We start from the raw sequence: 15,316 nt of genomic DNA, 5'->3' as shown, positions 1-15,316 counted from the left end.
AAAAATAATAAGAGAAGATAAAGCTTTATTTTCTATATGGGCTTGCAAGAGAAAAAAAAAAAAAAAAAGAAAAGAAGAGATGATGGAGATGTTATGTTTGTGGGACTGATGTAAGGACTAGGATCTATCCACAGGGTTTAGGGTATTTCACATCCTATATATACATGGTTTTCCTTCATAATTGTGTATCCTTGTGAATATACCTTTCATTGAAAAAATAAGAGTGGTGATAATCATGATTTTCTTCCCCTCGAGAGTTTTAAAATTGTATGTTCTTATTTTTGTTATTATTGCTCGAATTGGCATTGTCTTCATAACAAGATAATCTATTGAGAATTTACATGTATCCAAGGTATCTATTCTTTCTTTGTTGAGGATTATTGAGAAGCTCTTGCATGCATTAAATTGTGGCGCTCCACTGTTAATAAGGTTCTTTACACAAAGGGAAACATTTTTTTTAAAAAAAAAACTATTCATACTTGGAAAAGTGTGCGAGGATCCGACCCCCTTGCGAGTCGGGTTGCCCTCCATGACATGGCATGCTTGGCATACTTGGACATTGTATGTGAAAGGGTGCTTAGCCAGTTCGCACACTCTGCAGAGCTTCGAACCCGCGACCTTGCAGTCACTTTTGTCTGAGCCTTACCTCAGCGCCTCTTACCAATTGAGCTGCTCAATTGGTAAGAGACGATTCCCTTTGGGGAATGTAAAGGCAAGTGCAAGGTCGCGGGTTCGATCCCAACCGCTGCAGCGTATATCGAACTGGCTAAGCACCCTCTTGCGTACAATACCTGAGTATGTCATGTCATGTCAAGCATGCATGTGTGTCCAGTCGCAAGGGAAATTTGGCACGGAACCGGGTCCTTACAAAGTGGAGGAGGAAAATATGCATTACAATCATAGCATGGTTGTCATGGATACTAAGGCCTCATTTGTTTGTAGTTAATATAGATCTGAATCTGAATGGTCCAGACCTTGGATTATTAAGTGTGTTTATTTACATTAAGATTTAAGCACTTATTTGGTCTGAATAGGTCTTAATCATTAAGATCTTGAATAATGTCTTAATATCATTAAGAGGCACTTTCGTGTGGATAGTTTTCGCAATCACTACGCGCTCCGCGACCACGAGCCCACGTCGTCGACCACTAGCTACTACCGACCACCTCTGTCATCCACTGACCATCAACACCGACCACCGTTTCAATCATTGCATCGGTCGATATCACACCTACCACCTCCATCATTATAACTAAATCCACTACCACCGCGCTATCGTCGTCATTGTTGCCGCCACCTCCATTACCACTATCACCCACTACCACCGCGCTATCGTCGTCATCGCCGCTGCCACCTCTGTTACCACTATCAACCACTACCACCGTTGCGGTCAATCCCTATTACTGAACAGCTCCATCATAACTAGCACCGCTCCCAACTACCACCAACACCAATCGTTAACCACCACACATTCTTCAGCTAGCACCACCAACATCGCTAACTACTAATATTAACCAACTCCTCCATCACAACCACCACCATCACTAACAACCACCATTGCGCCAGTCACTACAACACCAACCACCTGCACCATCAAAACTAGGGGTGTTCATGGTCCGGTTTGACTCGGTTTTTGGTTAAAACCAAACCAAACCAATTAAGTCGATGTTTTCTAATATTCAAAGCAAACCAAACCATTAAAGTATAAATTATATCGGTTTCGGTTTTGTCGGTTTTATCGGTTTGGTTCGGTTTTTGCGGGTTTTTTCGGATTTTAAGAATGTATTAATACAAAGAACCTTTGAATCAAATGATAACTAAATATAGCTTTTGTGTTGATCCACTCAAATCTAAGAATCTTCTTAATTAATTCATTAACTTTATTTAGGTATAGGCCTATGGCTATGGGTATAGGAATTATAGAAGCATAAGATTTACTTTTTCATGATTGTAGTTACCTCCTATATATAGCCTTTTGATATTACGCAACCCCTACGAAATTTTTGTTATCTAGATTCATCGTGTTTATGAAGCATTGAGAAGAAAGCACAAAAGTTAAAACAAAAAATCATAAACAGAAAGACAAAGTCATCTACCAAATCTTTTTAAATTCCAATTGTGCCGTTTTCTTCCCTTTAATTTGTTACGGATAAAATGCTAGCTTATTAGTAGTAATTCGGATGCCATGTAAATGAGGGAATCGTAAAGGCGAATAAGGAAAAATTCTATTTTACCTTTAGCAAATTTCTTTTTATTTTACCTTAAACTTAAATGGGCTATACTTTTCTTACTAATTATTTGAATTTGCATTGGACTTATATATATATGTATATATATGTATGTATGTATATATATATATATATATATGTATATATATATATATATATATATATATATATATATATATATATATATATATATATATATATATATGTATATATATGTATGTATATATATATATATATATATATATATATGTATGTATGTATGTATCGGTTTGGTTCGGTTTTGGTTCGGGTTTTTTTGGTTTAACACTGAACCAAACCAAATGTTATCGGTTTTTTAAAATTTAAAACCAAATCAAGTCAAACCAAGCCGGTTTTCGGTTTATCAAGTCGGTTTGATTCGGTTTACCGGTTCGGATCGGTTTTTCGATCTCATTTGAACACCCCTAATCAAAACCATCACCACCACTACAAGCCATCTCCACCATCAATCGGGAACATATATGTTTCATTTTTTCTAATCAAATAATGATTTTATTTTACTAAAAGTTTATTTTATTAAAAAAATTATATTTTCTAATATTTAATCATTTTTATTGTATTGTAGATTTATTATTTTAAAATAAATTAATTATGCATATTCAAATGTTAAAAAGAAATAGTTTTAATTATTCAGTGTTTAAATCTAGAGATATCACCTTAATCATTCATATATCTTAATATCTCAATGCAAACAAATGCGTCCTAAGAGTTGCAAAAATGATAGTTCATAATAATTCAAATTATAAGCAATGCATATTACTAGATATGTGTACTCTTTTTCCTTCACTAGGGTTTTCCCACAAGGTTTTTCCTAGTAAGAATATCTATTATCTATGGACATCCAAAGAGGAGTGTTACTCTTCTCCATGATGTAACCCTTCCACTACTTCTCACCATTATGGTTTCAACTCTCATAACCCCCCCCCCCCCCCCCCCCCCCAAAAGATCTTCCCTATGATCATGAGGGTTAATTCCATAGTCATGATACCATTTAATGCTTCTCAATGTATGCCTATAAATAGAGTTATTGAGAATTATATTGGACACACTTGAAAACGTCTCTTGCTCTCTACATTTTCTTGTCTACTTTCTTGTTTCATATTGTATTTTTTGCGTCATTTATAACAAAATGGTAGTAATATGAAATTATTGTTTGAAAATCTAAAATCTAAAATCGAAAAACATAACACAAGTAGGGGTAAATTGGAAGAAAACAATTAATACCTTCTTTTGATTACGTGAAACCACTTATTTTGGACCAAAATGAAAATATAAAAACACCGTTTAATATGGACCGGAAGATGGAATACTAACTTTTAGGGGCGAAATTCAAATTAAGGTATAAATTTTTTCTCAAGGAAAGTTTTTTCATTGTTAGACCTAATATTCATAAAAGGAATGGACATCGTTAATAATAGTATTATTCAGAACAAATACTCCCTCTAGATCAAAAAAAGTGGTCACTTAGCCATTTGCACACCCCTTAAGAAAATACTAACTTCTAGACAGAAATAGGTAATTTGACTAAACTGTCCCTAATTAAATAGGTATTGGGATTTGATCACATAACACTTAATAGGGCCAAATCTGAAAAAATAAATTTAATTCTTTCTTGAATTGATAAGTGGATAATCTTTTTTACACGGAAAAAAAAAAAAGCCAATTAAGTGGACACTCGTTTTCATCCGAAGGGAGTCCTTTACTTTTTTGTTTTTCAGCCTTAATCACTCAAGGACGTTTTATTATTTTTCTGAAAGAAATTTGTCCTAATAAAACTATGTAAAACCAATCCAAATCAAAATAGGTTTAGGGTATAGGCATTGGATGATGATGAAGTCCGGAAATTAAATAAAAAGAGAGATGGATATGGACGCCATAGGCAGGAGTAAAGATTGCAAAATTGAACATCACTTTAGTGGTGAGTATGAGAGAGATCACAGGGGTCTAAAGGGGGATCAGAGAACCCACTATCGTGATCGTGATCGTGACCGTGACCGTGACCGTCACCGTCACCGTGACCATGACCGTCGTAGTGATCGAGCTCGTGAATATGATCGTGGCAAAAGGAACTAAGTCGGTGAAGATCATTCGCTAGAGCCTGGATAATTTAATTAGCTAGATCATGATATTTCTATGTATAATGCCTTTATGCCAACTTTTTATTTGGTTTATGTAACTTTTATGATTTAGTCCTGCTTAAAATTAATCTGGAAGCTATCTTACTTTTATAGTGGGGATTAAAATTGACAGAATTCTGAACTCTGAAATACGAGTAGCTTGAAATTTGTGATTCCTGAAGTTTATTAGTGTTGTATTCCTTATGATCATAGCTAGTGGCGCACTACAAGAAAGAAAGGCATTTGGCAACAAAATAATTTTTGTTGCCATAGATAGATTATTGTTGCAAAAAGTACTTTAGCAACAACATTTTTTTTTTGTTGCATAAAAGTTCATTTTTAAAAGATTCATCATATATGTCAACAATAAAATTAAGTTGTTGTCAAATATTGACTTTTGCCAACTATATTATTTTTGTTGTCAAAAGATTTGTTGCAATTTCTATACTTTCTTGTAGTGGCGGAATCAGAATTTTCACTAAGGGGGTTCAAAATATGTAGAAGTTAACGCACGAAGAAGCCGAAGGGGTTCAACATCTACTAAATATACATAAAAATCATTTTAACCATGTATAAATAGTGTAATTTTTCGCTAAAGGGATGAACCCCCTTGGCTATGCCTGGCTCCGCCCCTGAATTCATAGCTTCAATGGCTTAAACCTTTTATCTAATTTCAAAAGAGAGCTACTAACACATGATTAAAGGCGATTCAAGATTTAAATTTTATGGTTTGGTTCAAGATTGAAATTATATGATTTGATTTATTGGGTTTGAAATATATTATGCGTGCATATTCAGTGGATTTTTTAAACACATAAACGGGTTATGACACAGAGCTATTGGTTTCAGATGAACCAATATCTTGTGCTCTAAATTCTCCCCCCTTGCACATGATCCTTTTTTCTTTTTTTGTTTACTTGATGCGTGCGTTTCATGGAGATCAAAGTTTTAGTCAGTTGATCTTCTAGTCTTCATTGTTGGTTTCTCTAAGATGTGGATACAACAACAACAATATATCCAGTGAAATCCTACAAATGGGTTCTTAGGAGGATAGAATGTACGCAGACCTTACCTCCACCTTAGTAGAGAGGTTGTTTACCTCTATGATGTGAATATACCTATGAATTGCTTTAGTAGAAATATCCTAGTACATATATTCTTATTCTAGCTCAATTGAAGGAGGATACATCTGAGGAGATAAAATGAATCACATTTCATCAAAGTTTTTTTTCATGCATGATCTTCAATAAAATTGTGAGATAGACATTCAAAAAATTTCTTCAAGTGATAATTTAGCGGATTTGTTCACTAAGGGGTCCTTTGGTAGCCAGTTAAGAGCTAATGTATTAAATCATGCATAAGTAATATCATGTGTGAGAGCATTCTTTTGTTATGTATAAAATTCAACAAACCTAATACGGCAAAGGGTATCTCGAAATAGTTGTGCGTATCACCCGTTTACTTTTTTGAGGATATATAACCCCCCCCCCCTCTCCCAGTTAGCGTATTGGTCATATATACCCCCGCGTCTAACGGCCCATTTAATGGGGACACGTGGCACAATCTCAATGGCTCCGACCATTTTCTTTTTTATTTAATTAAAAATGATGACCCATCCAATTAATTTAATTTTAATATCCAAACTCCCCGTCGAATATCCAATATTTGATCCATACCCATATCCAAAATTCGGATCTTTCCTTCCAAAACCAACCAAACGTCTTTTTTCCCATACCTTCTTCCCAATCCCAACCCAAAAACCGACAAACCCATATCAATTTCATTCAAATCCAAACATAAAATCAGAAGAAAAAAATCATTTTCCTCAAATGCACATTTATAGCCCTTATTCTTTCTATTTTCCTTGTTTTCTTATATTCTTCGGCTTTCCTGCCTCTTGTGCCTCTCCATCTCTTGAATACGAAATGGTGGCTGAAAAAAAAAATTAAAATGGAGAAAATTTTGTTGGAATCAATTGTGTACTGATAGATCGTTCTAAAAATCGCGATTAAAGCTTGTCTTAGGCAGCTAGAACGTGAAGAAAGACGCAGAAACTCCATGGACAACCATTAATGAAGCTTGAAGCTTCAAGTTCAAGTTTTTGGTTTCCGTAAACGAGCTTTGTTTCGAGTGAATGTTATTGCAAAAGATCGGTTACGTCTTGGAGAGTTGATATCTGAAATTTGGGATAATTTGGTGGAGAATTCGGTGGGTTTTTGGATGAATTTCAGCTGCAAATTAGTAGAAGAATTTTGAATTTCAGAAATAGCCACAATTTTAAGAAATAGTCCCTTTCTGGTTTAAAATTTTTTTTAAATGGTAAATTAGATTAAATAAAAAAGAATATGGTTGGAGCCGTTGAGATCATGCCACGTGTTCCCGTTAAATGGGCCGTTAGACGCGAGGGTATATATGACCAAAATGCTAACGGCAAGAGTATATATCATCGAAAAAGCAAACGGAGGATACACACGACTCTTTCGGGATAGTACAGGGGTATATATGACCCTTTGCCGAACCTAATACGGTATTTGGTTTGCAATTTATAAACTCGCACAACTAATACAAGTATAAGTTGTGAGGGAATACTATATATTATTTTGTGCAGGATAGTAGATGGAATAACTAATACATAAATCGCTAAACCCACATAACTAATCCCTGCATAATAATACACTTCGTCCTAATTAATCACTATATTACTATACCTGCATAATTCTAACTAACTACCAAATGACCCCTAAGGCATTACCAATATCAACTTTTGAGAAGCTGAACCACAAGATTGGAATGCGCCACCTTCGAGATGTCAAATAATGTTTGCATCAGGGAGAGTAAAATATGTGTTGTACTCTTTTTTCCTCAACTAAGATTTTGTCCCAATTGAGTTTTCCTGATAAGATTTTTGATGAGGCAACACTTATGACGTATTACAAGATGTGTGTATTTTTTGGGTCAATTGCACGATTTCCCTTCAAAGGCCTTGGTCTTTAATTTTTTGGCCCTCAAATTAGCGGTCTTTAATTTTTGGCCTTCGCTAAAAATTCCTTGGTCTCGAGTTCGAACCCCCGCTCAGTCAAATTTTTTTAAAAAAAATCGGAAGGTAGACTTTGGATTCGCAAGGCAGAGTTTCAAACTCTACCTTAAGGCATTTTTTTTTTTACTTAATTGGAATTTTACAAATATCTGCCTTAAGGCCTAACTTTTGCCCGAATAGGCCTAATTTTGGGCAAAAGGTAGGCCTATTCAGGCAGAAGGCAAACTTTTGCCTTAAGGCAAATTTCTGCCTGAATATGCCTAACTTTGCTCGAATAGGCCTAACTTTGCTATAAACTTTTGTCTTGCAATTTTTTTTAAAATATTTGAAAATTTGAGCGAGGTTCGAACCCGAACTCATGGGTTTTAGGAAGGACAAAAATTAAAGACCAGTGCCTTTGAAGGAATTCCGCACAAAAAAATATATATATATGTTTTTGGGCATTTTACATAAATAGCAAACATTTAGGGTTTAATCAAGCTGCATAGCTAATGTTTCAATATTTACGTTCTGTAGCAAATCAGCCCAGCTTCAACATGTGTATTCAATTTTTTTTTTTTTAAGTTTGTATTCATGAATACAACAATTTTTTCAAGCTACATATTCATAAAATAACTATACGTATTCATAATTGGCTTATTGTATTCATGAATACAACGATTAAAAAAGCGAATACATATACACAATAATTACACAAAATACATCATATTTTCCGATATGTTTACAATAGATACGGACGAAAATACGATTATAAAACATTCATACACCAAAAAATTAACAAATATGCCATATTTTTCGGTATGTATACAACAAATACAGGCGAAAAATATTGTATACAACATAGATACACCAAAAAATTAACAAGTACGCCATATTTTCCGGTATGTATACAACAAATACAAGCGAAAAATATTGTATAAATGGTAAATATACAACAAATATAGCGAAAATCTAGATTTTTTCTAGATCTGACCGAAAAAAATTCCGGCTAATACAACGACAACATTTTTTTTCCGACGTAGATCTGAGTTTTCTTAACCGGAGAAGCCATGTGTTGCACCTTTTTGCTCGGATCCGTCATAGATGCGAGCTTTTTTTTAGTTTTGCTTCAACAATGCTCGGATCCGTCGCTATTGGCGCTTTCCGGCGTAGATCTGAGTTTTTTTCCTTGTTGGCACCGGAGAAGAAAGGAAAAAGGGTATGGCGGAGAAGAAAGGGAAAAGGGAAGGGGCAGCGATGGGGTGGTGTGTGAAGTTTCATACTCCTATCTTTATCATAATTTGCAAAAGAATTATACGGACTCAAACGAGCCATACCATGAAGTAGATTAGTATTCATACCGTCAAAACGTTTGTTAAGCTCATGATTGCAAATTAACGACATTAAAAACACTACTGGCAAATGATGAGAATATTTAACACTTGAGCTCTTACGCTTTGATTTTCCAAGAGCATAATTCTTATCCATTTTGGGGATCACAATATCGTGCTTGGCACAAAATGAAGAGGCATCTTTTATCAAAGAATCCTATCTAGAATTTCTTATAGATTGAATTGTCTCTTTGTGAAACCAACAAGGTTCGTTATGCACTTTTCTTTGCAAAGGTCATATTCAAATCATCTTTGTGTTGACACTTTCAACATCAAATTTAATGTGTGTACACAAACTCATAAGATCTTATGTCATCTACTTAACTTTTTGCCATTGACCTCTCTTGATAATTTGAACCCTACTTCGCAAGAACCCCAGTACATGAACAATTGAGAGAATAAACTAATAAAGTTATGCCTTTTGTCTTAAAATGAGAACTCCGATGGGTATCCTACTTTGAAGTCCAAGTTATTGATTCAATCCACTTCACTTGTATGAACTTCGCGTGCAATAGTAGTTCCTTTAGTTATTCCTTGATCATCTCTAAACGTCTACTGCGGTTAAAAGAACCTCGACAACGTTGACACGTTAGCAAGACTATCGAAAAATTGATCTACCTCGTGATGTGCTTAACACGCATTGGCTACGAGAGTCAATTGCAATTGATGAGCAAAGCAATGTATGCAATATGCCGCAGGAGAATCTTTCATAATCAAAGTTTTAAGACCATTGATATCTCCCAGCATATTACTAGCTCCATCATAACCTTGTCCCCGAATTTGAGATGAATTCAAATTATGTTCTAAAAGTAAAGAATATATCGCGTCTTTCAATGACGGTGCAGTCGTATATTATATAGCGTCTTTCAACGACCGTGCAGACGTATCTTTAATATGAACAACACTAAGGAATCACTCAATTAGTTTACCCTCTTTGTTGACGAACAACAAAATAAGAGCCATTTGTTCTTTATGAGAGACATCCTTAGAATCATCAACCAATATCCCAAAGTAATCCCGTTTTAAGTGTTACACCTCGTAGTTTTGCACGTTGAGATTCGTTAGGTGTTAGTTGTCCTAATCGTGGACACTGGAGTTATCTTCTAGGATATATGAGATTATATGTACCTATCTTATGGTTATGAGGGTTTAAGTTCGTGTGATAAGCTATGGAAGGATTGGAGAACAAGCGAATTAAGGAAATTAAGTTTGTCGGAACTTTAGAAAAACTTGAAATTTTGGACAGGATTTTTGGTCCAACTTGAGAGAGGCATATCTCCTAGAATATGAGGAGTTGTGGTGTGCATTACCTATCCAAATTGAAGTTCATTAAGTTTAGTTTTCAATGCGACAAACCGTTCGTTAATACGATATCGGGGTAGAAAGTTGTGAATGTTTTAAGGCGGTGACCTCGAGAGCGGTGAAATTTGACGATTCGATTTGATGGACCACAAAACTTTCGCGATTACGTGAAGCGAAATTTTCCCCGTAAAACAGTTCCCGTGAGCTCATTTTGGGGTGGTCCATTTGATGGAGCGTCAAATTTTCTGCAGTCCATCAAAGTGGCAGCAAAAAGTAAGTCGATGGCCGGCTTTTTTATGTTATAAATTTGTTCCAAGGTTCATTTTTCACCATTTCCACCTAAAAATTAGTCCAAATACTCTCCAAAACCCTCTCCTCAAGTTCATATGCTAATCAAGGCTAAACCCAAGAGGATCAAGAGATTCAAGTGCTAGAAAGCTCACTAGGGTTAGTAAAGTTCAAGTATCTCTTTGGTGTTGAAGTTGGAGGTTTATCCTAGTGAAGTAATTAGATCAGCTTGCTCTTGTGTGATTAATGTAAGTTTTTACATCTATTGCATGTTGTTGAGGTTGTTTGATTGTTATACAATTTGATTGAAGGAGGAAAATGAAAAAGAGAGTTCAACTATGAATTTGATAATATTTTGAGCTATAAATTAACTTGAGTTATAACTTTTGGCATGTTATGAGTATAATCTTGTTATGAGGGGTAATACTGATGATGAGGAAGTGTTGTATATAAGTGTATAAGGGGTTGTGTTGTATTTTTTGTTATGGATTGATTATGAAAAGAAGTTTTAGGATTGAATGGAGCATAACTTGAATGTAATCTCTTGAGTATGGGATTGTTCATGTTTTATTGTCGTTTGGGAGTTGTTTTGAAATTTGATAGAAGTAGATGCAATAGGGGAAATGTTGCCCAATTTTCACTAGCTCACAAATTACTCTAGTTTTCCTTATGAGAATTTTCAGGCTTAACTTTAGTATGAATTATCTTGAATGTAGATTTGCGAGCTTGGGAAGAAAAACGTTAAGTACTTAAGGAAACGAAAAGGTATGTTAAGAGTATCCCTTTCTTTCTTATGGCGTGATCCTATCAATACAAACCCATACCAATGATATCTATAATGTCCTTATTTCTAGAGATGCTAGAAACTCATGGTTTTTGATGTTCTTATGATATGGTTAACACTCGTCTCATGATTATTGATTTTATTCGTTGATGTTAATCTCGTCTTATGATTATTGTTCCTTCAAGGTGAGATATGCCCATGATGATAGTTTCATAATGACAATCGGAGGTTTACCGACCTTACGTCACTCCGATAGATTTGACTTTTATTTGGGCTCTCATGCATGCTTTATATATATGTAGCTATTTTTTCACAGAAACTCCATATTCGGATCGGCGGGTACGGCACGTAGATGTGCGCAATGCGGTGGGTACGTTATGATGTTACACGGACGCGGGATGGCCCGAATGCGGGATGATGATGATAACGCTGAGCCTATATGGCCGGGTACAGTACTATATATGTATGTATGAAAATGTTTTTTTTAAAAGCTAAGCATGCATGACATCCGCCTCGAAACGATCGGAGGTACGGAATGATCTCTTTATCTCATGTTATCTTCATATCTTTATTGTTTTTTTACTCATGCCTTACATACTCGGTACATTATTCGTACTGATGACCTTTTGTTTTTGGACACTGCATTCATGCCCGTAGGTAGGCAGAGAGACTGATCAGACCCCTAGGCTACCTCATCAGCGATTGCATAGGAGCGCTCCATTTGCTTCGGAGCTGCAGTTTAGTGGTATTATTCTTTTGTGTACATAAATGGGCATGGCCGGTTCCTGTCCCGTCTTTATGATGTTATGCACTCCATATAGAGGTTGATAGACAAAGATGTATAGTTAGATGCTCTATAACCTCACCGATTTATATTTTTGTATATCATTTTTGGTAGCCTTGTGTTGACACCCAATTTTGTCCCTCCTTTATTCTAATATATTTCCTTAGGCTTCTAAAATTATTAACGAACTAAATACTTTGTTTTCACTACTATTTTTATTTTCTACTACTTTCTATATCGTTACTTTCAATATTATTAGCATTACTTTATCACAAATTTTAAATGGTTCGTCATCGTTTCATTTTTAAGATTTGTACTCGTTAAATTAATTTTACTTTATTAAATCATTTATTTTCTATATACCAATTATTAATCGTCTTACATAGTATATATTGTACTAGTTATTAAATTAGAAGCCCAATGGAATTTATATGAAGAAGGAATTTCAGCCAGTTAATGGCCCAAACGGAGCAGCCCACATCCTTTAACAGCTTACCCGACCAGCCCAATGCCTACCCGACCCGATCAGGCCTAGCCTTTCCTTCATCATCTAAACTAACAAAATCAGTATAGCCGCAACTCCTCCTCTCTCATACACTCCCTCTCTCTTCTTTCCTCTATTCCCTTCCATTTAGCAAAATGCAGTTACCCTTTCAACGATAGCAGATCCTTGCCACCCCATTTTAATGCAAACCTTTTCTTTAAACGTCTCAATTCTCAGAGAATCTCTTTTGGTGAATGTAGACGTGTTACAACCCTCAAAGATCAGAGAAGGTTTAGCCATTTTTGGTTAAAATTCGAATCAAAACACGTGAATGGCTTCAACGTTCGGATTAGCAGGTTTCTTTGACTCAATTTCGAGTTTTGGATTTCAACATCCCGCCCAAATCAAAAACCCTAGACTTTAGTTTTACACCTATAAATACCAACGTTTGGAACCCGAGGGGTTCAACTTTTAGCCGTCGACCAACTGAAAAAAGACAACGATCGGAATCGATACTTTACTACACCCAACATTTTTCTATTTTATCACTACTCTAGATCTTGGATTTGATTTCAAATTCCGTGCTGTTTCGGACTAAGCCATTCCTTGCGTTTTGGCACCATTCGAAGTATCAAACCAGATTTCTTTTTGAAAAGAGTATTCTATTCTATCGAGTTTTCAAATTCGCAAGATTTTTGAGTTTGGGGTTTGTCGTATTGAGCATAGATCTGAGATTCATACCCCTGTTCACTGCACCAACAAAAGGTCAGTGCGTTCTCTTTTATTTCGAATTTAAAGTTTCTGATGTGTTTCACGTTCCATTATGTGTTTTGGGTGCTGTTGGATTTTCTCTGAATTTGTATATGTTAAGTATCATGAAATGCTGGCTGTCCGTTTTCCGGTTATCGATGATGTTCGAATATAAGTTATAAATTTGCACGTAGTAGTTTGATTTATGCAGTCGACATTATTTAGGTTATATCTGGCCTACGAATGGTTAAATTTGTTTATCGACTTCATTACTTGTATCTCTTGTCGAATCCTCAAAAGCGAGCCTTTATACGTGAACAATGATCAGTCATACCTTTGTATGCCTCTGTTTTGCTGAAAATCAGTAGCTCCTTTGGTCGGAGAGGATATTTCCGGTTAGCCAGTTTTCATATCCTATTTGAGTCAGTCCATTAAATCTTTGTGGAGTATTTCATCTTGTCAACAGTATTCCTCCATTATAATAGTAGTTTGGATTAAATGACATTTCCCTGTATCGACTTGAGTATTATTAACCACTCAGTTGTTTTAAAACAGCAACTGACTAAGGCTTTGTTTAGCTAAACTATTACTTGTCTAAAATATCTATTGTTTCAGTTGTATCTAAAAAATGAGTCTGCTTTCTCTCTCAAGTATACTGCAATTCGTTACTATCATGTAATGTTGAGTGTTTCTTGTCCCTTCTTTGACAAACTGGTAGGTAAATTCATTTGTGACGCTTGTTTGAAATGACGGTTTCTCCTAAGAACTATGATTTAGGCAAATCAAGAAAGTTGGCTTCAGTTTCGTGGTATGATCTTGGTAATCTTAAGATGCAACCAACTGGTTTATTGACTTGTGTGAAATGAAGAACTATTTTTGACTGTCTAGTATAATGTTCTGTTATGGGGCTTGGTTTTATCCCGTAAATCTATCTGGGCTGCCGTACTTGTGTAATCTCTTTTCTTAATGTTAGCTTAGAAATCGTTAATATATTTAACTATAGGCAGTTCATTGATTGATTAATGGTTATTAAGTAGTTGACAGATTGCTTCTATATTCTCTATGAATATATACATATATATGGAATATACTAGATATATGTGGTACGTATATGAGTTAGTGGGAATTAATAAGCTGCCCTTCTTTTGAGTTTACATTATGTATGTTTAGTTTTATTCATCGATCATGTACTAATCCTCTTTTCTTTCGTTTTTATGCATGATCATCTCGCACCCGAGTCCGAGGGACTCGTCATCTCCCGTATTCGGTGTTGGGCTAAAAGCCCAACAAAATCCTCCTCTCGAGTCAGCCCGATCCGCAGCTTGCAGTAAAAGGAAAACGCTGTTGGGCCGAAGCCCAAATGGCAGAATATAGGGTAGTATACCGAATGGGCCAAACCCATTTAACACACGTGCTTCCGTTACTCTATCTTTGTGTAACTGTCTGCTTGCCTAACATTTATTCTATGTTGTCTTTCTCAACTTAGATGAACTCTAATAGAATTAGTGGGAACCGTAGCTTAAAAATATAAGTATGATCTTGTAAGACTTATAAAGAAATGGATGGTTTGATTATCGTTAAAATTTTGGCTAAGCAAAACAATTTTCCAGAAAGATGTTAAAGGTTAAATAATAACAACACCTTTCGAATGAATCATGTTAATTTCATAGTATTTTATAGGTCCTAGATCGTATTTTGGTATTGAAACCCGCTCAGACTTCTAAAGATTTCGTCATACTTTAATAAAACCTAGTCATGTTAATCTTATAATGATTGTTAGCTGGTATGACCCATTTCTCCAAGCATTTTATAAAACATTGCACTATCTTGTGCTTTCTACAGTTTATTTACAATTATAGTTCTTTTATACAAATTATTAGTTTTTTTTTATAAGTCTTATTTTAATGACATTATTACATTTTCCTTTAAAACCTCAGCAACATTTTCAAGCTATTTTTCAAACATTTAAAATATTATCATTAACACTTAGCCTAATTAAATTTAAGTCCGGTCGGATTAACCATTATTAATGGAACTTAGAGGATGCCTAACACCTTCCCTCTAGGTTAGTTTGAACCCTTACCTAGATCTTTTTGGTTTCGTAGATTTTAAAAACAAATTAACTTTAGAATA

Source organism: Lycium ferocissimum, chromosome 5 (assembly GCF_029784015.1).
Source record: "Lycium ferocissimum isolate CSIRO_LF1 chromosome 5, AGI_CSIRO_Lferr_CH_V1, whole genome shotgun sequence".
Taxonomy (NCBI): domain Eukaryota; kingdom Viridiplantae; phylum Streptophyta; class Magnoliopsida; order Solanales; family Solanaceae; genus Lycium; species Lycium ferocissimum.
The sequence above is the reverse complement of the archived record's forward strand: the minus strand, read 5'-3'. Positions refer to the sequence as shown.